At 40.4% G+C, this 25,195-nt stretch overlaps 1 long non-coding RNA gene and 1 pseudogene across 2 annotated transcripts; both read left to right on the top strand.

Moving 5' to 3' along the window:
• Window positions 1–1,886: 1,886 nt before the first annotated feature.
• On the top strand, window positions 1,887–6,742 carry LOC148725676 (uncharacterized). Its single transcript, XR_015991082.1, has 3 exons — window positions 1,887–2,274; window positions 3,551–3,871; window positions 4,436–6,742. It is a non-coding gene; the product is annotated as an uncharacterized LOC148725676 (long non-coding RNA).
• A 2,932-nt stretch (window positions 6,743–9,674) lies between these two features.
• Window positions 9,675–23,871, top strand: LOC148725677 (uncharacterized; annotated as a pseudogene). Its single transcript, XR_015991160.1, has 8 exons — window positions 9,675–11,494; window positions 11,852–11,933; window positions 12,071–12,192; window positions 12,753–12,843; window positions 13,004–13,093; window positions 15,869–15,970; window positions 16,815–16,861; window positions 18,653–23,871. The product of XR_015991160.1 is annotated as an uncharacterized LOC148725677 (transcript).
• Window positions 23,872–25,195: the final 1,324 nt, after the last annotated feature.

Here is a 25,195-nt window from a genome sequence, read left to right on the forward strand (position 1 = left end):
GTTAACCAGGCTAGATGAGGGTGAACGTGGTAGAACATGGGTTACCTATGGTAGATGGGGGTGAACGTGAAAGAACATGGGTTAACTAGGATAGATGAGGGTCAACATGGTAGAACATGGCTAAACAAGGGTAGATGGGGGTAAACGTGATAGAACGTGGGTTAACTAGGGTAGATGAGGGTGAACGTGGTAGAACATGCCTAAACAAGGGTAGATAGGGGTAAACGTGGTAGAACATGGGTTAACTAGGGTATATGAGGGTGAAAGTGGTAGAACATGGCTAAACAAGGGTAGATGGGGGTAAACGTGGTAGAACGTGGGTTAACTAGGGTAGATGAGGGTGAACGTGGTAGAACATGGGTTAACTCGGGTAGATGAGGGTGAACGTGATAGAACATGGCTAAACAAGGGTAGATGGGGGTAAACGTGGTAGAACTTGGGTTAACTAGGCTAGATGAGGGTGAACGTGGTAGAACATGGGTTACATATGGTAGGTGGGGGTGAACGTGATAGAACATGGGTTAACTAGGATAGATGAGGGTGAACGTGGTAGAACATGGCTAAACAAGGGTAGATGGGGGTAAGCGTGGTAGAACATGGGTTTACTAGGGTAGATTAGGGTGAACGTGGTAGAACCTGCCTAAACAGGGGTAGATGGGGGTAAACGTGGGAGAACATGGGTTAACTAGGGTATATGAGGGTGAACGTGGTACAACATGGCTAAACAAGGGTAGATGGGGGTAAACGTGGTAGAACATGGGTTAACTAGGGTAGATGAGGGTGAACGTGGTAGAACATGGGTGAACTCGGGTAGATTAGGGTGAACGTGATAGAACATGGCTAAACAAGGGTAGATGGGGGTAAACGTGGTAGAACTTGGGTTAACTAGGCTAGATGAGGGTGAACGTGGTAGAACATGGGTTACCTATTGTAGATGGGGGTGAACGTGATAGAACATGGGTTAACTAGGATAGATGAGGGTGAACGTGGTAGAACATGGCTAAACAAGGGTAGATGGGGGTAAACGTGGTAGAACATGGGTTAAGTAGGGTAGATGAGGGTGAACGTGGTAGAACATGGGTTAACTAGGCTAGATGAGGGTTAACGTGGTAGAAGATGGGTTACCTATGGTAGATGGGGGTAAACGTGGTAGAGCATGGGTTAACTAGGCTAGATGAGGGTGAACGTGGTAGAACATGGCTAAACAAGGGTAGATGGGGGTAAACGTGGTAGAACAATGGTTAACTAGGCTAGATGAGGGTGAACGTGGTAGAACATGGCTAAACAAGGGTAGATGGGGGTAAACGTGGTAGAACAATGGTTAACTAGGCTAGATGAGGGTGAACGTGGTAGAACATGGCTAAACAAGGGTAGATGGGGGTAAACGTGGTAGAACGTGGGTTAACTAGGGTAGATGAGGGTGAACGTGGTAGAACATGCGTTAACTAGGGTAGATGAGGGTGAACGTGGTAGAACATGGGTTAACTAGGCTAGATGAGGGTGAACGTGGTAGAACATGGGTTACCTATGGTAGATGGGGGTGAACGTGATAGAACATGGGTTAACTAGGATAGATGAGGGTGAACGTGGTAGAGCATGGCTAAACAAGGGTAGATGGGGGTAAACGTGGTAGAACATGGGTTAACTAGGATAGATGAGGGTGAACGTGGTAGAACATGGGTAATCAAGGGTATATGGGGGTGAACGTAGTAGAACATGGGTAAATTAGGGTAGGTGTGGGTAAATGAGGGAGATCAAAGGTAACTGATAGAACAAGGTTATGTAGGACATATCGGGCTACATATATGTAGGTAATAATACGTAGTATTAATGTATATTAGTTATTGGGACATGATATGGACCTTACATGAACGCTTTACCTTACTTCTCCCTTCTACGCTCTTAAAACTTTACCGTTGAATATCTTATAAAAACACAAAGTCTCTGGTAGTTTAATACTTAAACCGCGAAGACTGCAAAGGAGTTAAGGATTCTACCGTTTTATTTTTTTTTCTTTTCATCGACTTAGTGGTAGAAATGCTATTTTTTCGTACTGTTTTGTCATTCACTACGCGTGGTGTTTATTATTTGGAATTTCGAAACGGACAAGTTCAAGAATTTGTATTATAGTTTCAAGGCAAATTGAGGTTTGGAGTCCACTGTTGTTCCTATGAAAGTTATTTTCATGTTTTTGACGCGCGCTCGAGATGTCATGGAGGAATGAAATATATCGACTGAGCTGAGTTAAAGCAACTGAAGCGCACGATGCTCGAGGTAAGATTTAACAATTGGTTCATGCTTTAGCGTGCACTATCGAGTTATGGAGCACGCGGGAAGTTTGGAGAGCACGAAAGAAGCGTAAGAGTTGCCCGAGGCGATAGCCGAGGGCAACTCTAGCTTCATGAGTGCTCTCCAAACTTCCCACGTGCTCCATAACTCGATAGTGCACAGCTGAAAGCATGAACCAATTGTTTTAGAACATAGCCGGTGGAATTGTGCATCAAATCCGACGCGAAAAACGCGAAAAACTGTTTCCGAGTCTCCTTTTCCTTTGTTGTTCTCTCTTTCTGCCTCATTTAAGAGCTCTAGCCCAAGGGAAAAGGTCCAAACATTGTCTTCGTTTTCGGACTAGTAGACCGAGTTTCTGTTTGTATCCATTATTGTCGCGAAATATATTATTTTTCCCCGTGCTAACAATGGCCGCTCGCGCGAAAAAAAAAGTTCTGGCGAAGTCGGATTTGCTGACGCTATCAGCGTGCACTATCGGGATTTTGAGCACGCTCACGTATAATGAATTTAATTGCGCGACTCTGCTAGCTATGTTCTAAATGTAGTTAGGGTAAAGGTAAAGTCTGTTTACAAGCCTAGTGGCCATTAGGCCGGTGCTTAACTCCAGTTTCTGTAGCATGAAGCAGCTAGGAGTATTTCTACTCCCCCCCTGGATGGGATGCCATTACCCATCTATACACCTGGGTGAAGAGAGGCACTGTGAGATTAAAGTGTCTTGCCTAAGAACACAACACAATGTCCCGGCTGGGGCTCAAACTCGGACCACTCAATCCAGAGTCAAGCGCACCAACCATGAGGCCACCGCGCCTCCACACATGCAGTTAAATATTACATTTATTATGGTCTTAAACTACTGTAGTGAAGTGACAGCATTTCAATGTTTGTTTAATATTCTACTAAGCTACAGTCATGCATAACAATTTAAAATCAGATATTCTCAGCTTTGGCTCCATGCACTTTACTTATACCTGGTAAAACCAGTTACAATATTGCAAAGCTAACATGCTACATACACTAAAATATTCAGCTTTGTTTACTTAACTAAAATGGCATATACAACATGCTTTTATCAGGTTAGTTCTAACATGTTGCATTGAAACATTTATTCATTATTGTGTCTCTGTGTATAAAAAAATGCATTCTTGTTAAGATACATTTACTTCATGCAGTGTGGGTCAGTGAAATTAGTTCTTATGTACAAATCTAAAATGTTTAAAAATTACTGAGCCACCCCCATGACTACTTTATTCTTCATGTGTAGGCAATGGTATAATATGTACAGTCATGTGGGTCCTGGAAAGACAAGTAGTTGGAGGTTGGAAGACATTTGGAAGGTTTTGTAGACACAACTGGCATTCTCTTGGTAGATCATAAATTGGTAGCTCCTCTTCATAGTTCCACACATTTAGCGCTGCTAGCTGCATGAGTCTTGGAACTTGTCCATCAGGTGTACTGGTAACTCCCTCAATTACTGTTGGGCTGAATGACCTTTGTCCCTCCAGTGTAGATGTTCCCTTGGCAGAAGCCTTCTAGTGAAGGTTAAGTTTGTGACCATCAGCTTTTATTGACTGAATCGTATCTGGTAAGTCATTGTTTGCTTTCTTTTTTATTCAAGCTTTAGGGTAAACATCCTTTGCTGTAAGTGGCCCGTGTGTGCTATTTTCTCTAATCTTGTTTAAGTTCTTTCTTTCCTCTTGCAAAAGGTCTGTGGTGAGTATTTGGGCATATTCTTTCATTCTTTCTTCATAAACTTCACGTGCAGCTTCTGTGGTCCTGGAGTTGGTTTTTCCACTGTGAAGAATGTTCTCAACAAATGTGATTGAGGCCTGTTTTGATAACTCTGACATGTTATCATTAAGATACAGTTGTCAAAGGTTGAACTGTCTTTCTGCAAGAACATTGTGTACTGGAAGACTGAAAATGTGCTTGGCGTAGAACTCGAACAGCTTTGGAGTGGCTTCTTTACTTATGAGTGAGCTCTGTTGTGATAAAGCCATTTCTTTGATCTCACATAGCAATTGGGGTTCCTTTAATTTCGAAAGAGTGGCCCATTAATTAATCCAACTCTGTCCTTAGAGACCAACATGAGAATATTATGTCCATGAACACGAAAGGGAATTCACTGACTTTTCTTTTTGATTTTCAGATCTGACTGCAATTCCAAGAAGCTTTAAAACCGAATGCCAGAAATGACTTTGGTATCTCTGATCAGCTCCCATTCCAAACAACTCAGGAAAAGTTAACCACTCTGCTCCATGATCTTTGATTACTTTAATTGCTTCTTGTAACATTGGCCTCTGCACTTGTTTGTAAAAATGGTCAATAGCTGCAGGGTCTTTCAATGACATCTTTACCTTTTGTGATGTTAAAGGAAAATGTTCTGATGGAGACTTTAACATTTCACTTAAAGTTTCATGGTGCTTCAAAACAGTTGCTGGCCATAACCATGCTAGGTAACCACTGGAAAAACCAAGTTCTGCATCACTAGCTTGGGATGTGTTCAGAGATGGGATGATAAACTTGTCAAGAAATTCAAACAAAAACTTGATTTCAACTTGGATCATAGGGCTTGAGCTCATCTTAATGACATCTTGCCAAATAGTGCAATGGCTATCTGATTTTGGCAATCTTTGAAGGAGATGCTCAGCAAGCTGTAAACAAGCTTTTCCATACTTAAGATGCCACTGGAGAGTCTCATAGTAATATGTCCACCTTGTGTCAATAAATGTCTGAGGAAGGGGTGGCTCTTTACTAAGAATACCTAGAGAAACATTCATAACTTTGTATTGGCTTGGATGCTCATGATGGAGCCAAGATATTTTGTATAGCAATTGTAAAACATGGGGGTTACTCATGTCACCCTTTGCCCCAAACCCAGCCTGGCACATTCTTCTCAGCATGATGTTTAGTACATGTGGGTAGCATCCAACAAAAAACATTTCCTTTCCAAAAATTTTGGTGTTGTTTGCTAAGAGATCATTTACTTTTCCCTTTTGGGTATAGGCATTGTCCCCAACCAACCCCGAAACATTGGTGATGTCATATTCATTTTTCACAACGTGATAATCTACGTCAGACTGGTGTTTTCCAGACCCGCTTGCTGTAAGGCTGTTTGCTAGGACATAAGCTCGAGGCTTGCTCTCTATAGGGCACCAGGTGTAAACACTCACTATTTGCCTCTCTTCTCCCTTGTGGGAGTCATCGCTCCAGAGATGAAAATCGTACTTGAAGTTTGAAAAGCGTTTCCTTAAAACTAGATTGTCTGCTTCACCTAAGAGAACATTCCAGTCAGAAAGTGTACTTGAGGAGACAACAAAGTTTGTTGGGGGGCTACAGTCAAACAGAATATTGAAAATCAGATGTAATGCTACAGGTGTGTTTTGATAAGATAACAAAGAGGCATGTTGCATGTATCTGACACAGCCATAGACATCAAAGTTCTTTGGTTGTATCCATTGTTACCATGTGCAAATGTCTCCACAAGGGAATATCCCTTTTTGACAAACTCATTGTTCCCCTGCAATTTCTTTTTCAGTTTTGAGGAAGCAGATCTTGTCCCCCTTAGCTTGTTGCCGGCTTGTTTTTTCTTTTATTTCAGTAGACGTAAGTTTGTTTTGACACTTTTTCAGTTGAATTTGGAGCCTCAACGCGTCCTTTTTCAATCGGATGTTCTTTCCTTTTACAAATACTGAAACTATGGAACGGTGACAATTTAAATTAGTCAAATGTAACTCACGGATTTCACATGATAGAGTATGGAAACAAATAATACAAAGTAAAAATGCCCTACTAGAAAATATAAATCTAGTAAAAAAATGGTTATCACAATTGTAAGGTTGAATAACTGAAACTATTACTATTACGTTTCCACAGCGGTCCGTGTGCAGATAATTTTGTTCATGTTTGTTAGAACTTCGAACTTAAAGTGCTACTGAAACGAAATTTTCGTATCTGAAATATTTGCTCTAACCTGTAGTTTTGAATATACTGATCATCATGAGATAATTTGCTTTGGCCAAAAAGAAGCGAAAGATATCTTTTTTAACCGTTCAAATCAAAAATTTTACACAAAACCATGTCCGGGCCCTGGTACCGAGCGAAATGGATTGATGACGTCACTGGTTGTGTTCACTCCGATAGCGTGGTTTATTTCACTCACTGTTGGTTTGTATTCGGGGGCGAAGGAGATGGCAGACATTGAAGGTTTGTTAAGTGAATCTTCTGAACGAAGCGAAGTTGTCTCCAGTAGCGAAGAGGAAGATGGTGGCGTAAAATGGGGTTGACAGACCTACACGACTCCCAAGCGTGTGTTTAGAGTAGCCTTTTCAAAGTTTAACCCTCACGAGTATGTCTTTGAGCGACCGCCCTCTTTTGTAAGATACGAGCGGCGGATTTTTGTATAGTTCGCTCAGTAGTGGTTGTGTTTCTATTAAATGCCAGTTTTTCATGAGAATTTGCTTTATGTGTGGCACTGAGTACGCACATCAGGGATTGCGTCTTTTTCGAATCGTTTGCCTTTGTAGATGTACAGCTATTTTTTTGACTGTCTCGATCGTTAAGTTGTCTGGATTGCTTTCAGCTTGCGCCAAGAGCGCTGCAGGGGTTTCATTAAGGGCCAGGCACCAGGCAAATTGACCGGTTGTGAGGACGGCTTTGCCCACCTGATTTGACCATCTTGAGGAAAGTTTATCTTATAAAGAAGTTCAGTTCAAAGAGTTTTGCCCGCCTGTGAAAACCAGTTGCCCTCCTGCAGAAAGCATTAATGAAACCCCCGGCGCTGATTCGATCGTACTACAGTTCCTAGTGTTCAGTGTTCCAGCCGTTTTGGCTCGTTTTCTTTTCTTTATTTCGGTATTAAAACGACCGATTTCACGTTCATAGAAGCACATGATCGCCATTATTGTTTCTTGCTCCGCGTTGTTAAGGATTTGCTTTATCTCATTTTTTAAATCCTCGTCTGCTCTTATTTTGGCCCTCGCCCTATATTGTTGGGATTCTGGGCATGTTCTGCTAGGCATTTGGTACAGAGGGATTTGTTCGTTATCCTCAGACTTGCCGAGTAGATCATCTTCAGTGGCGGTGTCGTAGGAGGCTTCCATGTTTTCTTCATTCTCTGAATGGCATTGCTTTGGCCCGGGGCGTTTAGTAGCCCATCTGCCGTTATAATGTCTTTCGAAATTTTCTGTAGATGGTCAGGCAAGACCGCGGTTTCGATCCTAATCTTGTGGATCTCGTCAGTTGCCGATTAACTAAATAGACTGGTAGAGATTCGTTCTCGGTATCAGTCGGGAATTTTGCTCCCTATCCAGGCAAACCTCTCGCAGATAGCCAAGATGCCGATGTGGCCGCCGATGAATAAGACGAGGATGGCATTTTGCCCGAAATCCTCTTTTTCGGCCTCCCAACATGCAAGCCACACTCCATGCTTTTACCCTTCTTTTACAGAGGTACACAACCAGTGACGACACAGGGCTGTTTTGGCCGCGCATTTTGACTGGTGGCTGATTTTTGCAAGAAAACTGGCTGCCGTGAGCTCTTTTACGTGCCATCAGGTCTCATCGTCGGCGAGTCGGCCGGCGATTTAATGAACAAAAATCTGCAACTTTGATGGCACGAACACGAGCCCGCGTTCTTTTTCTCTAGCAGTGTTACAAAGTAATGTAATCTGCGCATGTCTGAGATTTTCATGGGGTTACGATTTCCATGGGTGGGGTACCTTTCCGTGAGGCCTAAAGGTCCTTAGGCTCTGTGTCGCGTGATCTCATTCCACTTTTTTTTAACTGAACTTCTCTGGAAACAGCACAAGGCTGACTCTAACATATTTGAATCCCCGTCAAAATTTTTCCAATGGTTTAATAGAAGTAGAAATAAGTAAAAAGATGTTTTGGTTTGGTTTACAGTGCAGGTATACAACCATCGTAACCTCTCCCCCCCCCCCCCTTCCCCTCCGAAAGAAGTCAGGATTATTTTGAAAAGTCACGCTATCTTACCGGGTTAGGGTGTAAGGCGCATGCTCGTTTCCAATTCGGCGAATCACTGAGTGAATGAATTCTCGGAATTATCAGTTTGCTTTTCTTAGCTAAGACACGCAAGTTTACTATTTGTCAGGAGAAATAAATTTTATTTTAATTTCATCAGCTTTGGAATGAATTACTTCTTTGAAGTTTCGACGTAGCCCTTAGCTATCTTCAAGTTTTTCGCTTTTCGCCGCTAACGACATCTTACCAGGTAAGAATGAATGAATGAACAGATTGTGGTGTAGTTGATTTACGCAAGTCTTGATATCTTGATATGGTTCAGAAAGTGAAACGCATCGACTGACAAGATCCGTCTGATTATTTGGATTTTCTTTATCAGAATACGCCTTCGCCGGTATTGCGAAGCATTGATAACCTCAGATTTCATGAAAAGCGAAAGTAATATGAGATTGCCATTCGAAACTTCATTGCCCAGTGAGATCGAAGGAATAAGCGGCATAGAGAGTCAGTCTTGCACTTATACTTAAACTGTTGCATTTCATTTTTTTTTTAACACCTCAGACTGACAGATCCTGAGAGAGCGCGCGAGTTAAGCTTTCAAAATTCTGCACACTTTTCAAGAAAATTAACAGGTAGATCACGAACATGTATCGATATTCTCAGTTTGATCGATAACTTTGCAAAATCGAAATTATCAGATTACGATTGAAAGGGACAAAATGTAAGAGTTAAGCAACATTCTAGCTACTGAATCAATAGGAACATTTTGCAAATATCAAATCCCTTCTGTGTGCTATAAAGTTATGGGTCCGGAAGTAGAAATTCTGCATAACAAAAGCTTTATTCGATTTTATTTTTAGAGACTGAGGCTTGACGAAGCTAAACTTAATTCATTGTTGTTCTGGCAAGTTAAAAAAACGTTTTTATATATGTCCCAATCGGCTGTTTCGATCCGTCACAAACCTCACCGTCGATCCAACTGAATACGGGAGAACCGCTTGAAATTCGATCTTCCCCATCGCATCTTTCAAAATCATAGCTTGTTGGGAAAGAGAAACACCAAGTTAAAAAAATTAATGTAGGAATAAAGCAAAGATAATATACGATGGTTTAAGGTGGAGGATATTAAAACGGACTGAAAACACAGAACTTGGACAATCTAGATCCATAGAATTGGAGATAAGTTTCTTCCATTAGTTCACTAAGAGGTATATTTCTTCCATTACAGTGATATTTGACCCGTAAAAAGACGAATGCCGGCAAGGAACTGCCTCGACGAAATTGCGCATCTCCAGATTCGTGCGGTTGGAGCAAGAAGAAAATGCTCCACTTTCACTGCCCACGGGCAGGTTGTAAATATTCTGCAACAAAGGCACGTATTGAAGAAGTTTAAAGGCTCAACTGGGGCATTTCCATGACTGATGTTCATTTTGAATGAAATGTAAAATAACCTAAAAGCTTGAATCCTCTGTTCTAAGGAATATCTTAATAATGCTAAAACAAGTCTTAGATAGTATCTTAGACGATCTGTTGAGATTAAGCAAATAACTCCAGCCACATCCCCTTCTCCTGAAAGATACATGTTCAAATTTTTGCTAATCACCCTTGTAAAGGATCAGTTAGGTATTTGGTGGTAATTAGTTTCGGAATCTCAGCAGTTGAAATAAATATGGTTTTGCTTTTCTTACCTTCTTGCTTCTGGTAACGATTAGTTAATCGTACCGATGTCAAATAGACCTCGGGTTCATATTAGTTGGGTCGGTTCTCCGTTGGCACTGTGGTAAACTATATTATTATTAGGGAATATTATGGATTGAGGGACAGAAGTGATAAATACGTCATCAAACTAGACTCAGACGTCCAACATTGTGGAACCTCACTAAAAATTTCTCCTATATCTTCATTTCACTTCAGTATAAAACAGTTTCCGCACACATCCAGTCCAAACATGCAGAAATGAATCTCATATCTTCTACCTCACAAGGCTCCCTTAGACAACCAGATGGAGGGTTGAATCTCATATCTTCTACCCCAGAAGGCTCCCTTAGAGAACCAGATGGAGAGGTATACTTAAAGTACAGAACTAAAGCTCAGTTAAGAACTAACCGCCTCCCGGATAGCTTAATGGATAGAGCGCTGGACTGTTGTGCGGGAGGTCGAGGGTTCGAGCCCCGGCCGGACCAACACTCAGGGTCTTAAAATAATTGAGAAGAATCTGCTATCTTTCTATGACATCAAGAAATGGTTAGATATTCTAGTCTTCTCGGATAGGGACGAATAAATGGAGGTCCCGTCTCCTGAAGGGTTGGGGTAGGAGACGTTAATTTCCCAAACACGAGATTACTGTGTGATGGATGTCCTCCCCTGGGGTGGGATGGGTGGGAGGGTGGACTAGCACGAATGGTTCCTATGTTCCTTTCTAGTCCTTCCCCACAGCAAAACTTAATGCAGTGAAAATGGACTAAATTAAATTAAATTACTTTAAAACGTACAAGTTCATGCGATGTCTAAAGTACGACACGCAGTTGTCTAAATCTGAGAAATGCGAACCAAGATGAGTACCTTGAAATAGCATAAGAAACGTTCAATCAATTGCCAATGTTTTGATGCTCTTATGACATATCAGGTTAATTACGTAGCAACATCACAGCCTCTTAGAAACACCCTTAATTTTACCTTCATATGGCTTCATTTAAGATACTTATTCGGATAAATTACACTTCAGTGATGAAAAAGGGGTCATCTTACTCTATTTTGAGTTTCAGGCGGACAAGTAAAACTTGAGGTTGTGTTTTAGGTTGTAATGTTATAATGGAATTCTAATTGTTAGAGAAATGATCGCAATTTGTTGAGAAATAATTGGACATTTTAAGGGATAAAAAAAAGGTCTGGAGGTTAAGATCCATCAAGAAATTATTGTTTCAAAATATTAAAATCATTTTGAGCCACCTTAAGGTAGCTCAGTGGTTGCCGGATAAAGCATCTTTACAAATGTCACGTGTTTGATAGTCGCGAGATTGATATATTGACCAGAATAAAATCCAGTGATCAGCGAAGTCTGACGTCAACTGATGCTAAGCGCTTCTTGTTGTAAGGTGGGGCAACCTATGAACACTATTGACAACCAGGAGACTACTCCTGCGAAAAGTGAAAAGGAGAAGAAAAAAAAGAAGAAAAAAAAAAGGCCGAAGAAGGCACATGGCGATGACGACACTGCCAAGCAATCAGTGAGTAGCTCAGATTTAAGTGACTTTCATGAGTTAACAGCACTAAGCCTTAGCGTGGAACAGTCTACAGTAGTTCATTTTCTGGAAAGCAAAATTCTTATTTTTTGTTATGACTGTTTTATATCCTTTTACTCCGAAAGGTAAAAAGATGTTGTTTCATTGAAGAATCCCTCCAGTATTTGCTCAGCGTCAACAGTTCGGCGATAGCCGTTTATATCTTCCTCGATGAAATATCTTTTCAAAGACCACACCACAGAATGTAGCTATTTTGATTCGGAGCTGGGCGCTATCAGACCAAAGGGTCTCCCGCGAGATCTTTGGATATATGGCTTATCTGATTACTGCTTTGGTTTGCAGGTAGCCGATGAAGAAGGTCCTTCGCCAGAAAGGAAACCTTCTCTATCAAGTGTTACAAAAGACGATGAAGAAGCCCGACATGGTGAGTTTTCCACCCGAATACTGTCGACTTAGTTTCAATTCAGTTTTAATTCCTAAATCCTTTCGTAATTCCAAGCAATCAATGTTGGTTCCGTGGTGATAGAGTGATTTCTTAATTAAGCTTAGTTCCTTATCTAGGGGACAGTAATGACGACCAGAAAACATCTTCTGCAAAAAGTAAAAAGAAGAAGAAAAAGAAAAGCTCGGAGAAGGTAGATGGCAAAGACGAGACCACTAGCCGAGCAGTGAGTGGCTCGGATGTAAGTGACCTTTGTGAGTAACACGGCTCCAAGAAATAGCATGACTGAACTAATTCTTTAGTAGTTCAAAATCCATCATTGTCTGGCAAGCAAAAATTTGTATGTTTTTTGTTATGATTTTTTTTGCTTTTAGCCCTTTTTCTCTTAGGATCTAAAGGATGCTATTCTATCGCATATTACAAATATTTCCTCAGCTTCCGTGTTTCGGTAGTAACCATTTTTATCAGCCTTGATATAATAACTTATAAGACCACGACATAGCGACTTCATCCAGGGCTCGAACTAGAATTTTCATTTGGATGTGGAGCTGGGCGCTATCAGACTGATGGGTCTCAACGAAATCTGTGACATATATAATTATTCGCTCCGGCGAAGGGCTAACGCTCGAAACGTCAGCTTTTGTAATCGTTACGGTGGCCAATTTACCATTTCAACTTTGTTGATATATCCGAATTATTTCGTTACTCCCACCGACGCAGCACCAAACAGTTTCTTTCGAAACTATCAGCCTTTATTCATCTGTGACATATAGATTATCTGATTTTTGCATTGGTTTGTAGGTAGCCAATGAAGAATGTCTGAAAATACCATTACAAGATGGAAACCCTTCGTCATCAAGTGTTACAAAAGACGATGAAGACGCACCACACAGTGAGTTATCCATCTGAACACTGTCGGATAATGTGTTTATTGCGATTTCTAAATCCTTTTGTATTTCTAAGAAAATAATACAAATTTCAGAACGCGAGAGTAATGTTTTAGTTTAATTATTTTAAGCAGAGTTTTTCGTTAATTGTTTGCTCCTTTTCAGGAGGTAGTGATGAAGAAGAGTTTACCGATAACGAGGACCAAGTCGCTTGGACCTCGCGTGATCTAGCTGAAGATTTGAACTCACAACCAAGTAAGTAATAAACATAATGTTGGTATCGATAATTCAATCAACCTTGTTTATCTCTGCAACAACAATGAAACGCTCTCTCATCTTGAATTAAATCTAAAGGAGAGACGTAAATGGTATTGGACTTTAGGTTTAGAAATCATGTAATTTCACTCAGGGAATATCACCGGATATTCCTTATCCTCCACATAAAATTAGCTTCCTTTCTTAACGGGAGTCGTATACTGCTGACTGAGGACGTGCTTTGAAACGTCTTATCCTACTGCTCACTGCGAACCGGCTAAGTTCACAATTATTTCTTTCAACCGCCATACTCTTTAGCTGCGATTAAACCCCGACCTTTCATGGTTTGCCGCCGTCGAATGTAAGAGCTCCTTTTCAAGCAATTATCTCCCCAATTCTTGTAAATTGTAGCGCTAGACAACTGCTGATCTCGTATCTGGTTTTCTGCTTGATCATCGAAATCAAAATCTTTAACCACTTGCCCTAATCTCGTTACGAATTGAGCCACAGTTTCACCGTCGCGTTGTTCCATACTTCAGTCGGAAGATCTATAGCTAAAAAGTCGAATTTATCTTCGGAATGAAGTAATCATTTGGGGCTTTCACCGACTTTGTCATAACCTTTGATTTCACCAGTGTCGGTCAACGTTTCGAATATGAAGAATGTAGGCTGAAGTATTTAGAGCTCTCCTATGGACTTTGTTTTCATCTTTGTCTGCTATGATGATCAGGCTCTTTTTGTGTGCATACAAGGAAAAACTCTTCCCCAGTCATCCATCGCTGACATCGTCTTCTGACATTCGAAGGGTCACCTTGAAAATCAAATGGTCATCGATCTCAGTTGATGCCATACGTGTAATACGCCAGATTTAGTATTCCAACGCCGTATTTAAACCGATGGAATCGATGGGATTATTGCACGCAAAGAACACACATTCGAATCATATCTGCCATGCTTTGATAGTGCATTCCTCACCTAAGTCATACCGAAGTTTACTTCACAAACACAAGAGTATCGTAGGGTAAATCAATCGCCCTTGTTTATCACTTTCTTGTTTCAAATGTTTTTTGCAGCACGTTTTTACCGCAATCTCTTGATTTATGTCATAAACCGCGAATCCCGTAGAACATCATGGTGAAAATAGTGAAAATACCACTTGTGGAGTTGATTTCACGATACAGAAAAAAGTCCGACTGGATATTCAGTCGGAGGGCTCGAGAAGTCTCTTTTTTCCCTTCTTTCTTCTCTTCCATCTTCTCTAGGATGATCAACATGGGAGTGACCCAAACTTGTTTTGAAAATCATTTTGAAAGGAAAGAGCTCCAGATATTTAAAGTACTTCACCGAAAACTAAGTTTCGTTTACAATGCCAAAATTTACATTTCATATTACCTTTCGGTCTCTCGAATATTTGAAATTTCAGTGTTTCTTCTTTTTCTACCCTTAGACATTTTGGAGAAAGACGAAGCCTTTCATAATGACCGCGACATTGATTGGTTTCATCCAAGCATTGCTTCAAACTCTTTCTAGTCATCTCATCATGAATCGTGTGCTTTAAGAAAGCGCCTGAATCTCTAACAACAATGGCCCCCTTTGCTGCGAAAACAAGCGCGGATAATTGTTTGCGGACATTACCTGCTCCGAGAAGCGAACAGTTTTCCGAGAACGAAGCTCGAGCAAGGCTGCGAGCTTCGAGGAACATATAATGTCCAAGGACAAATATAAGAGCATATTTTCACGCTGAGTGAAGGCTACTGTGCTTATAACAGCTGTCAATTCAGTATCATTTTAGTTTTATTCGATTCGATCAACTACGCTCGGCACATTGTTCGAATACAATACCGTAGGGGAATTCCGCGTACAAACAAGCAAGTGTCCATATCCATAACCCTGAAAATTGCTATAGGGTCCGTAATGCTTCCGTAATGTTCTAATCCTTCGATGTGAGACTAGTCAAACGATCCTTATCCGAAAAATAAAGGCTAAAACAATAGGCGATATAAACACATGTGCGCCGAGGTTTGACCTAGTGTCGAATGACAAAACTTCGGTGGAGACTAGGCCTAGTGCACAGGAAAGCTACCATTTACCGTGCTTATTATCCTTCTAATAATATACATGAAAAAATTTCTCAGTTCTGATTGGTTAAGATGAATGCAGTTTTCAGTTAATTCAGTGCAGAAGAGAGTTAATTCAGTGCAGAAAAGGGTTAATTCAGTGCAAAAAAAGAAACAAACCAGACATTCTGATTGGTCAGAATGATTGGTCAATGTCAAGGTCAATGTCAAGGTCAATGTCAAGGTCAATGTCAAGATCAATGTCAAGATCAATGTCAAGGTCATTGTCAAGGTCAATGTAACTTGCAGGGTTTGAATAAATTATTTTTGCTCGTGATGCGCGCGCTTTTCTTCTGCGTAGTTATGAGAAGCTACCTCGTATTTTTTCATGTATATTATTAATAGATAATCACATGATTTTCGCATGCAATTTGGAATAAATAAGCACTTGTAAATTTTTCAAAGACCACAAATTGCACTCGCCCTACGGGCTCATGCAATTTTGTTTGTCTTTGAAAAAATTTACTCGTGCTTATTTATTCCAAATTGCACTCGAAATCATGTGATTACCTATACAAATATAATGGATTTTTACTTTTCAGTGTTCTCTGGTGCGACTCCATTTTATATTTCCTTGAATATGAACGAATGAATTTTCGTTCTTTGGTAAAACCATTTTCTCTCGTATATTTATTTGTTCTGTTTTTTTTACTTTTAGGCATTTCCGATGAAAACGAGGCCTTTTATAACGACTGCGAAATAGATTGGTTTCATCCAAGCATCGCTTCCAACTCTGTCTTGTCATCTGATCACGAATCATGTAAGTGCTTTAAAAAAGCGTGTAGTCTATAAAAACGATAGCTTCTATTTGGCGCAAAAATAAGCTCGGATATTTGTCTGCGGACATCATCTGTTGCGAAGGAAGCTCGAGTAAGGCTGTGAGGTGCGAGGAATAAATTTTGTCCAATGGCAAATATAACAGCATATTTTTCGCGCTGAATGGAGGCTACTGTGCTTAATATCCTTAAAATACATTCGCAGTACGTGAAACAAAATGCATGACAGGACGGAAAGTGTGTGCACTGTAAGTACCACTCGTTGTCCCATACAAAGCCTTTTTCTATGGGACAACGGGAGGGTACTTACAGTGCACGCATTTTCCGTCCTGTCATGTGACGAACAGGTTACTGTTTGCAGCCTGGGATGTTTCTCTGGTACGACTTTATGAACAAACAAATATGTCCCTTTCTCTGTGACAACAGCAAAACGCTCTCTCATCTTACATTAAATCTAAAGCGGATACTTCGGAATCCTGTTGGACCTGAGGTATGATATTGGGTAATATCATTTGGGGAATATCACCGGTCATTCCCTAAATTCCACATAAAACTAACTTCATTTCAGAATGAGCCACGTGTGCTGTTGAGGATGTACCTTTAAAACGACAGGAGACTGTATCTTTGAACCAATCGAACCATGCTCCTTGACTCTCTCTTTCTTCGGTCTTCTAATCTCAAAGCTGAAACCGTCAAAATTGACTTTATCTACTGACGACAGAAACTCTGTCGTGTGATAAATGACGAATACTGATTAACCCACACCCATATCTAATGATGCCGTTTGCATTACATTTTTAATTTAAAGATAAAATGTTTTGATTGCAGATGAAGCGGAAAGTGAGCATTCTTTTTCTAGCTCCGATGAAGAAATAGTAAGTATACGTAGAAGATTCTACAATAGTTACTGTAGCGATTTATTATACATTAGACGTACTATAAAAAATCTGATTGGTTGAGAGCATTCAATCAATAAACAAGTTGACATGATAATCCAATATCTGCAGTGGATATTGCATTTATCATCTCGAGTACAAAGTCTGCCTAGTTTCCAAGCGCCTCGTCTGTGTAATTTTTCTAAAACTTTTGCAAGCTTAGAGAGTTCTTCCCCTGGAGATTGCTTTTAAAAAAATTCTCAACCATATCCAAAAATAGCTTACCGTAGCTCAATCCCTTATGATGCATAGAGCGAGGATGCATTTAGATAAGTCCTCGTGATAACTCTCATGCGGACAAGATTGCTAAAAATGAGAACTCTTCATTTGCGTTTGTGAAAAGGAACTTGTATGCCTGCTCTGAAGAAACTAAACGTGCAGCTTATGTATCACTTGTCAGGCCACATTTAGAGTATGCGTCTGCAGTATGGGATCCTTATAGACAGAATCAAGTGGAGAAACTAGAAGCTATCCAAAATCGCGCAGCGAGATTTATTAAACATGATCATAGTTATAACACCAGCGTGTCCAATTTGAAGAAATCGCTATCTTTGAATTTACTAAGCGAGAGAAGAAAATCCCATCGTCTACAAATTTTCCATGAATCTGTGAACAATAGTATTGCTTTGCCTATCCCGTCTTATTATCAATTGTCTATTAGGAAAACTAGAAATTACTCGACGAATTCATTTATTCAACCACCTGTACATCATGATTACTACAAGTATAGTTTCTTTCCGAGAACTATAAGGGACTGAAACAGTTTATCACCTGGAACTAGATCACTTAATTATTCAGCTTTCTGCGGTACAAAATTTTTTTAAGTTTTTATTTCCAAGTATAGCTATATTGTTAATTACATATTTTATTTATTTATTCATTTATTATTTTTATTAGCTATGTTTATAATTTTATTCTTTTATCTCTTCTTGATGTGTAATGGCGTTGAAGAGTAATAAAGTAGATGTAAATGCACGGGATACAAGTTTCGTATGTGTCGCGGCGTAACACCTGACGAAATTCAAAATCGTCAGTGAGTGGCTCTCTTTTCGTTATTAAGAAATTTATTAAATATACCTATACAGGTGTCTGGTATATATGTCGGCTGATAATTTCCACGGCTGAGTTATTATCTGAAAAATGAGCATTGGGCCGAGAAGCGAAGCTTCGTAAGCAAATGTGAAATTTTAAGGACAATCTCTCAGTTTAAGGACATTGTCAGCCGAAATACCAATAAGCCAGAAGGGGTTTTACCTGATTTATAACCCTTCAATTAATTTTCGTATACTGCTGTGACAGCGATTCCACTAGCAGTGGACTCCATAAAACGAGTTCGTTTTTCTCCCACGTAAAGTGAGAAAGTTGAAAAAGTGACGCTTTTGAGGTAGCTTTTTTTCCTCTGGCTTTGTTTCTTTTCTACGGAAACAATTGAAGGACAAAAATCGATGTAAAATGTACCACGTGACGTAAAGTGGCTAATAGAATCGCGCAAAAATTAATAAGTGGGTTATAATCGTTCAGATCCCGTTTTGAGGCATATGCAAATAAAACGATATCACTTGTCAAGAGCGTTATAAGTGATATCGTCGTTGATGTCATATCGCTCACTCACTCGAAGACTTGCTCGTCCGCAAATGTTGTAACAACCAGGTGTGCACTTTGCGCTTGATATCATCAAACACATCTCTCAAAATTGATACTTTCTTCCATTATTTTTTCATTCTTTCTCAGGAAATCAGTTGCGAATCCATCATAATACTTGATGAATTGTTGTTGGACATCTTGAAAGTGTCCGGTAAACAGTCAATGAGGGTCGAACGTCTGGAAAAGGAAGTATTTGACAAGACAGGTTGCAATTTTAGTACTTTACACGATAATGTGAAAGAGACCGAGCTGGGATCACACGGTGTGGAAGATTTTATCGAAAACGACTCCAAGTATTTTGTGCTAAAAAAAATCCCGAGTGCATGCTGCCTTTGAAATCTACCCTTATCAGCTACACGAAGAAAAAGATAAGATTCTTGATATTTCGAACGATTCTATCACGTCTGATTGTGGCTTAATTGCCAAATGCTTAGAAGCAAGGAATGCTCGTTCCATCGTTCTCAGAAATAGTACTATAAAGGACGAATACTGGCCATTTGGAGTTGTGGATCTTCTACTTTGGTTTTGTCCTCTTCTCCAGCAGGTGGATCTCACGGGATGTCGGAGGTCGCCCAGGTCTCTTCTCACAAACACTCGCAATTATCAAGTAGTAGACTACCTAGATCCTTCTTTCATTTTAAATTCCTCCAATCCCGTTGAAAAAATTGGTGACATGCTCAGTTCCGGTCACTCATTTCCGTTAAATGTAGGTGGCTGGTCTATTCTTCATAGTGCAGTTCTGATTGGAAGCAAAGAACTAGTAGGGGAAATCTTTACGTATGAAGAAAATATTGGTTTTTCATCTGATTTTAATCAGTTTCAAACTTCGCTAGAGCTTGTAATCGTGCTCCACTGCTGCGATATCATAGAGCTGTTTAAAGAGAAAATCCACTTTATCGAAAGCATAAGTCCCTCAAGGCTCATTCAGCTCTGTTTTTTGCCACAACAGGGTATCAGAAGTTTCGACCATCCTGTTGAAATGTTAACTTCGAATGAAGATACATTACAAATAATAAGGAATTTGCACAATCGTCAGGACTGCAGTTTGATAAGACTTTTTCAGATATTCCCGAGGGAACTCGGCATAAATGGGAAAGAACTTCTAAAAAGCTTTCTACAGCATCTTGAAGAGTATACAGGACCGGATTCTCGTCCTGCTTTTTTTTGCTGGAATGAAAACGAAATTTGTGAGGTGGTGCAGACTTTGTTCAAAGAAACTGGATGTTCAACTATGGAGAAAATGGATGGATTTCCATACCTCATGTTCTCCATGCCAAATGTACAGCTAGCAAAATATCTTATTCAAGAAGGAGCCCAAATTGACGAAAAAGATCAGCAAGGACGCACTTGTCTTTTTCACGCTGTAGAAAAAGCGCTACAAAGTGCTTCACCTAAGAGTTGGAACACTTTTGTTAATTTCCTGCTTCAAAACGGAGCCAACGTTAACGCTAGGAACGACTCAAGTGAAACCCCTCTTCTGTATAGTTTGTCCTTCCGATGTAGCCGATGTGATTTTTGTTCTAGAGCTTTGACTCATGATACTCTTTTCCCAACATCTTCCGATGCTTCTGGAATTCAAGGTATTAAAATCTGGCGTATTCTTTTGGAGGCTAAGGCGAGACCTAACGTTAAAGACGAAAAGGACAGGTCTCTTCTGCATATTCTCCTATTTCTTTTACAAACTGGCGGTTTAGGAGCATCAGAGGGGCTCCAGATGGTTTACAATGGCATTGCCACCCTGCAAGAGTACGGATTTGAAATCAATTCCAGAGATACGGAAGGGAACACTGCTTTACATCTGTGGGCAAACCTGATGCACGTGGAAATCAGTGATGAAACGATTAAAATTGGGACTGAAATCGTCTCCCATGGTGGAGCTGCCAATGCAAGAAACGACAACGAAGACACACCTCTCCACATATTAATGAGGCAACCCTTTTTACTGGAAGACTTGGTCGAATTAGATCAAATGAGCCAAATTTTAGCCCTGGGAATGAATCTTTGGATTGCAAACTGTGATGGGAAGTGTCCATTTGAGGTCCTTTTAGAAAACGAATCTTTCACAAGTGCATTCACTCTTCTAAAGGCAATTTTCGAAGATGATCAAAATCGGGACATGGCTGAGTCTGCGAGGTGTTATAGAAATCAGCGTGGAGACCATCTACTACACAAGTTATGTATTGTTAACAATGAAAGGGCCCTAGAACTCTGTGAATATTTGCTCGACCATGAATGTGACGTCAATGCGCAAAACAAGTGCAAACAAACACCTCTGCATTTGGTATGCAACAAACTAAGTGAGACGGACTACTCGCTTTCCGAACAAGCAATCGGTTTCATTCGACTTCTTCAAAAATATAACGCTGACCTTACCCTCCCTGACGTTCATGGAAACACTTGCGAAGATATGCTATCTAAATGTAAAAACGTAAAGATTACCAAAGAGATGAAATGGATTTCTGAATCTATCGAGCATAACGATTTACTGTCTGAGGTGGTGCGTGGTGAGAATTCTCAAAAAGTTGAAAATTATCATTATCACATCAAGCCAATCGGAAAAGGTACATTTTCTTGCGTGTTTCCTGCTATCGATGATAGGGATGGCCGAGAGGTAGCATTAAAACGTCTGGAAAAGGCAAGATTAGAGAAGAAGGGAGATATGCTTGAGAGAGAAGTCAAGTGCCTCTTAAAATCGTCAAGTTGTTCATTTGTTGTTAATTACATCGCTTGCACAAGAGATTCCAACTTTGAGTACATAGTTGAAGAATTGATGGAGGGTTCTTTAGACAAGTATCTCAGTCGCAATGAAGAATGCAGTCAGGCCTCCACAATCTGTTCACAGATTGCCGTCGGCTTAGAGTTTTTACACCGATGCGATGTTCTCCACAGGAATCTGAAACCTCAAAACATTTTGTATCAGAGCAAGCCAAATTTTATTGTAAAAATTAGTGATTTTGGACTCAGTAAATTCCTGCAGCAAACAAGTGGTAGCGAATCTGTAATGCACTCAAAGGCGGGAACTCGTTGTTGGATGGCCCCAGAGCTCTTGGTAGAGAACCCTGAAGAGCACAGTAAAGCTACCGACATTTACAGTTGTGGTCTTCTTTTCCACTATGTCATGTCGGGAAAGAAGCATCCTTTTAACAGCTCCGATGAGTCGCTGATGTCAAATTTTCACGAAATAGAGGAAAACATTCAAAGGAACAAAATACATTTGTGCCCCTCTCTTTCTTCAGAGGCTGTCCACCTTATAACGGAAATGCTTTCAAAAGATCCAAAAAGACGGCCGACAGCCTCCTCCTTGCTGAATTTTCCTTTCTTTTGGGATGATCGTAGGAAAGTGGAATTTCTGAAATTAGTAGGAAATCAAAAAGAATTTGAAGAGCCAAGACGTTCTCGCCTACGTCGATTAAGTGGAGTGGAAAGGAATCTGGAAATGTTTTGCTGTAGTCATTTTCGTGCAACCTCCATTCATTGGGTCGATAACATCAGACGCATTTATGATGATGTTACCTTTAAACACCCCAAACGACAGTACGATACCAGATCGGCCGTTGAACTCGTACGGTTCATCCGAAACTCGTACACTCACGCTTACAATCTCAAGCTTACAAACAGAAAGGATCTTTTGCAGAACTTTGTCGTCCTCAAGTGCTTTCCGTATCTAGTGACAGAACTTTATAAAGCAGTAAAGGGTGATAGTTCATGGACAAACAGGAAAGACCTGAAGCATTTTTTCAAAAAATGAAGATGCGGAAGAGGTTGCGGTGGAGTTTTACACCAGCAGCAGCAGTGGAGTGTTACACCAGCACTACCAATTGTGACACGCAATTATCTAAGAGGTTAGGTTAGGCTTGAGTTTGGGGCAGCCGACTCAATACAATATTTAAGTTAGCTTCGCCAAGACTAAATCAGCGTCATCCGATGTGACAATCGATTGGATCTCGTGGACTTGCTTCCATATCCCTACGACACCTCCTCTCCTATTGCCTCGCATATGCTCTATCTGATGACTAACTACTCATACTGTGAAGTATCATTACGACAGTGTGGTTATCATCTCGCCAGAGTAGATTTCACTCTTTGTCAACCATGATAAGAGATTCTGGATCATCGCCACGGGCGAGGAGTTCCGCAAGTGAGATAATGTATATAACGAATACTAGACAATGCGAAACAACCAAGTTTGTAAGATTGTGGTGCCACCGCTTATTATAACATAACCAAAGTAAAGCGCGCGCTCTGATTGGTCAATTTAGCGTCCCCCATTTGCCCATGGGTGTACGCTGCTGACGTGAGCAATTGCAAAGACTACTTTTCCGCGCGCGCTTGTTTTCTCTGGTCACGTAAGATTTGTTAAATAAAAGGGAACTCTTTAACTACAGTGTATCACTGTTATGTTATAAAACAAATGGTAAACACCACAGCGTACACTATTGAGTTATGGACGCACTTAGGAGGTTTGCTAAGCACTGAAGAAGCTAGAGTCGCTCTCGGCTATCGCCTCGAGCGACTCTTACGCTTCTTTCGTGCTTAGCAACCTCCCGCGTGCATCCATAACTCAATAGTGTACGCTGTGGTGTTTACCATTTGTTAAGTCTGGAGCATCGGTTCACGTGCAGAACATCTGCCCAAAAAGCTGGGGATTGTGTACACCTGACGGTCACTCGTATACCTTTACAGGACACGTGAAAACACGAAATGAAGGGTAGATGTTCCCTTTTACTTGCTTGGAGACACACTTTTGAAGATGGCTAAGAACTAGAAAGCAACGTTGGTCCTTTGTACTTAGGTGAAGTGTTCAGATGTGTTCCAGGATAGGACAATGTGCGTGTAGCCGGCATTAAGACCAAGATAAAAGTGAGACAAAATAGCAAACTGATGTATTCTCCCGGAAACCGTTTCTTGAGAGGTTTTTTTGCTTGTGTTATTTAGCATGTTTGTATTTAAGGAGTTTTTGATAAACATCAGCGGAGTGCAAATCGCTGCGTTTAATTTAAACCTATGCACGGCAGAGAGGCCTGGGCAAATAAGCGACTTTTTCCAATTCATGTTATTTAGGTAGGGGGCTAGGTAATATAGGAACCAAGGAGATTGCAATGTACTGCCGAATCGTCCAGAAATCACTGCCTTGAAAGGTAGCGTGTAAGTTAGGCTGGTGACTGTAACAATATTGATGTAATCGTTAATTCACTTCGCTAATGCCATAGTACGTCACTTATGCCACTGTAACCGAGAGACCATGCTTTCCGCTTTTGCCTTTCAAGCCGGTGATCGTGTGTGTTGAATAAACAAGTCGTAACTTGTTTCTGCCTTCTTGTTCTTCATCCGAACAACCTTACAGTGACCTTCAAGGGAAAGAGGAAAACTATTCGGCGGTTGAATTGGAATCATTTGACTTTCAATGTCCGTAATTCCTTCCTTTTTTGAGTTCAATAATTTATGATTCATCAAAAAATTTTTTTCGCTATTCGTCGTATATTTTAGAGTATATCTTATATTTCCCAAGTCGTAAACACGACCATCAGTGACTCCTTGTTATTTACTGAACCCTTAAACATGGAGAAATGAAATTTAAATGTTCTCTCTGAAGTATAACTACTTACACTGCTTTACAAAGAGTAACGAATCATTAAGACTCATTTCAAATAGCACCCCCATAAATCGATTGATGATTTCAACACAGTGTGGAACGAATACTTTAGCATTTCTTTAAGTTTTATGAATATTTTCTTGGCAGAACAGGTTACCAAAATACTGACACTTCCTGTGGAAAACGCTTGATTTTTGCTCAGGCTTTCTCAGTAAGGGCTTCTTTACAAGAAGGTGGGCGACCCCAGATAGCTGAGGTCACCAGCCAATCCAATTTCTTATTCTTTTTCTTATTTACGCGAGAGGTGGAGTGACCCTCCTACAATCTGCGATTAAGTTGTTGACACATAGATCTTTTCAACCCCTTAGTACTTCAATTTTATCTCTTTTTCTCTCGTTAAGTTAACCAATTCGCCCCCTTCTCCAAAAACAATGCTGTATCGGGACTCCATGAACTTTTAGCCATCATTAAATGGGGGAGGGGGTCTGTGTATGATTTAGAGTGTGATAGAAACAAGACTGTTATTCTTCACAGAGATAGAAATCGTCAAACATGATGTTTAAACTAATTTTGACGCTGATGGTGGGCGGGTTACCTGGTCTGCCGGGTAGTGTAACCCTGTTAGCCGAGGTGACAATTTGCCATGATAACTTTCAAAGTGGAATAAGAGACCAGAAAAGTTATCATAATTCTGAAACATCCTGTGGGAAACGCCTGGTTTTTGCAAGAGGCTCTCTCGAAATCTATTTTGGTGATGCCACTTTATGGAAAGAAATCAATCAACATATCGAAGCGGGAATTCCTGTATAGTTTGGAAAAACTCGTTGAGTAGGGTCACGATCACCTTAATTCGGGCGTAAATAAAAGCGAAAACACCTAACCTAAAGCAAAAATCAGAGGTGGTTTGAAGATTTTGTACCGTCGTTGTGGTGACATGGAAAGTGAAAAGCTGTACATTTCATGAGCAAACTCATTTTGCCGTGAACCTTTGTAAAGTAGCAGCATCGTGAGTTCAATTTGATCACGCGACGACACGT

The sequence above is a fragment of the Stylophora pistillata genome, chromosome 8 (genome assembly GCF_964205215.1).
Source record: "Stylophora pistillata chromosome 8, jaStyPist1.2, whole genome shotgun sequence".
NCBI classification, from domain to species: Eukaryota; Metazoa; Cnidaria; class Anthozoa; order Scleractinia; family Pocilloporidae; genus Stylophora; species Stylophora pistillata.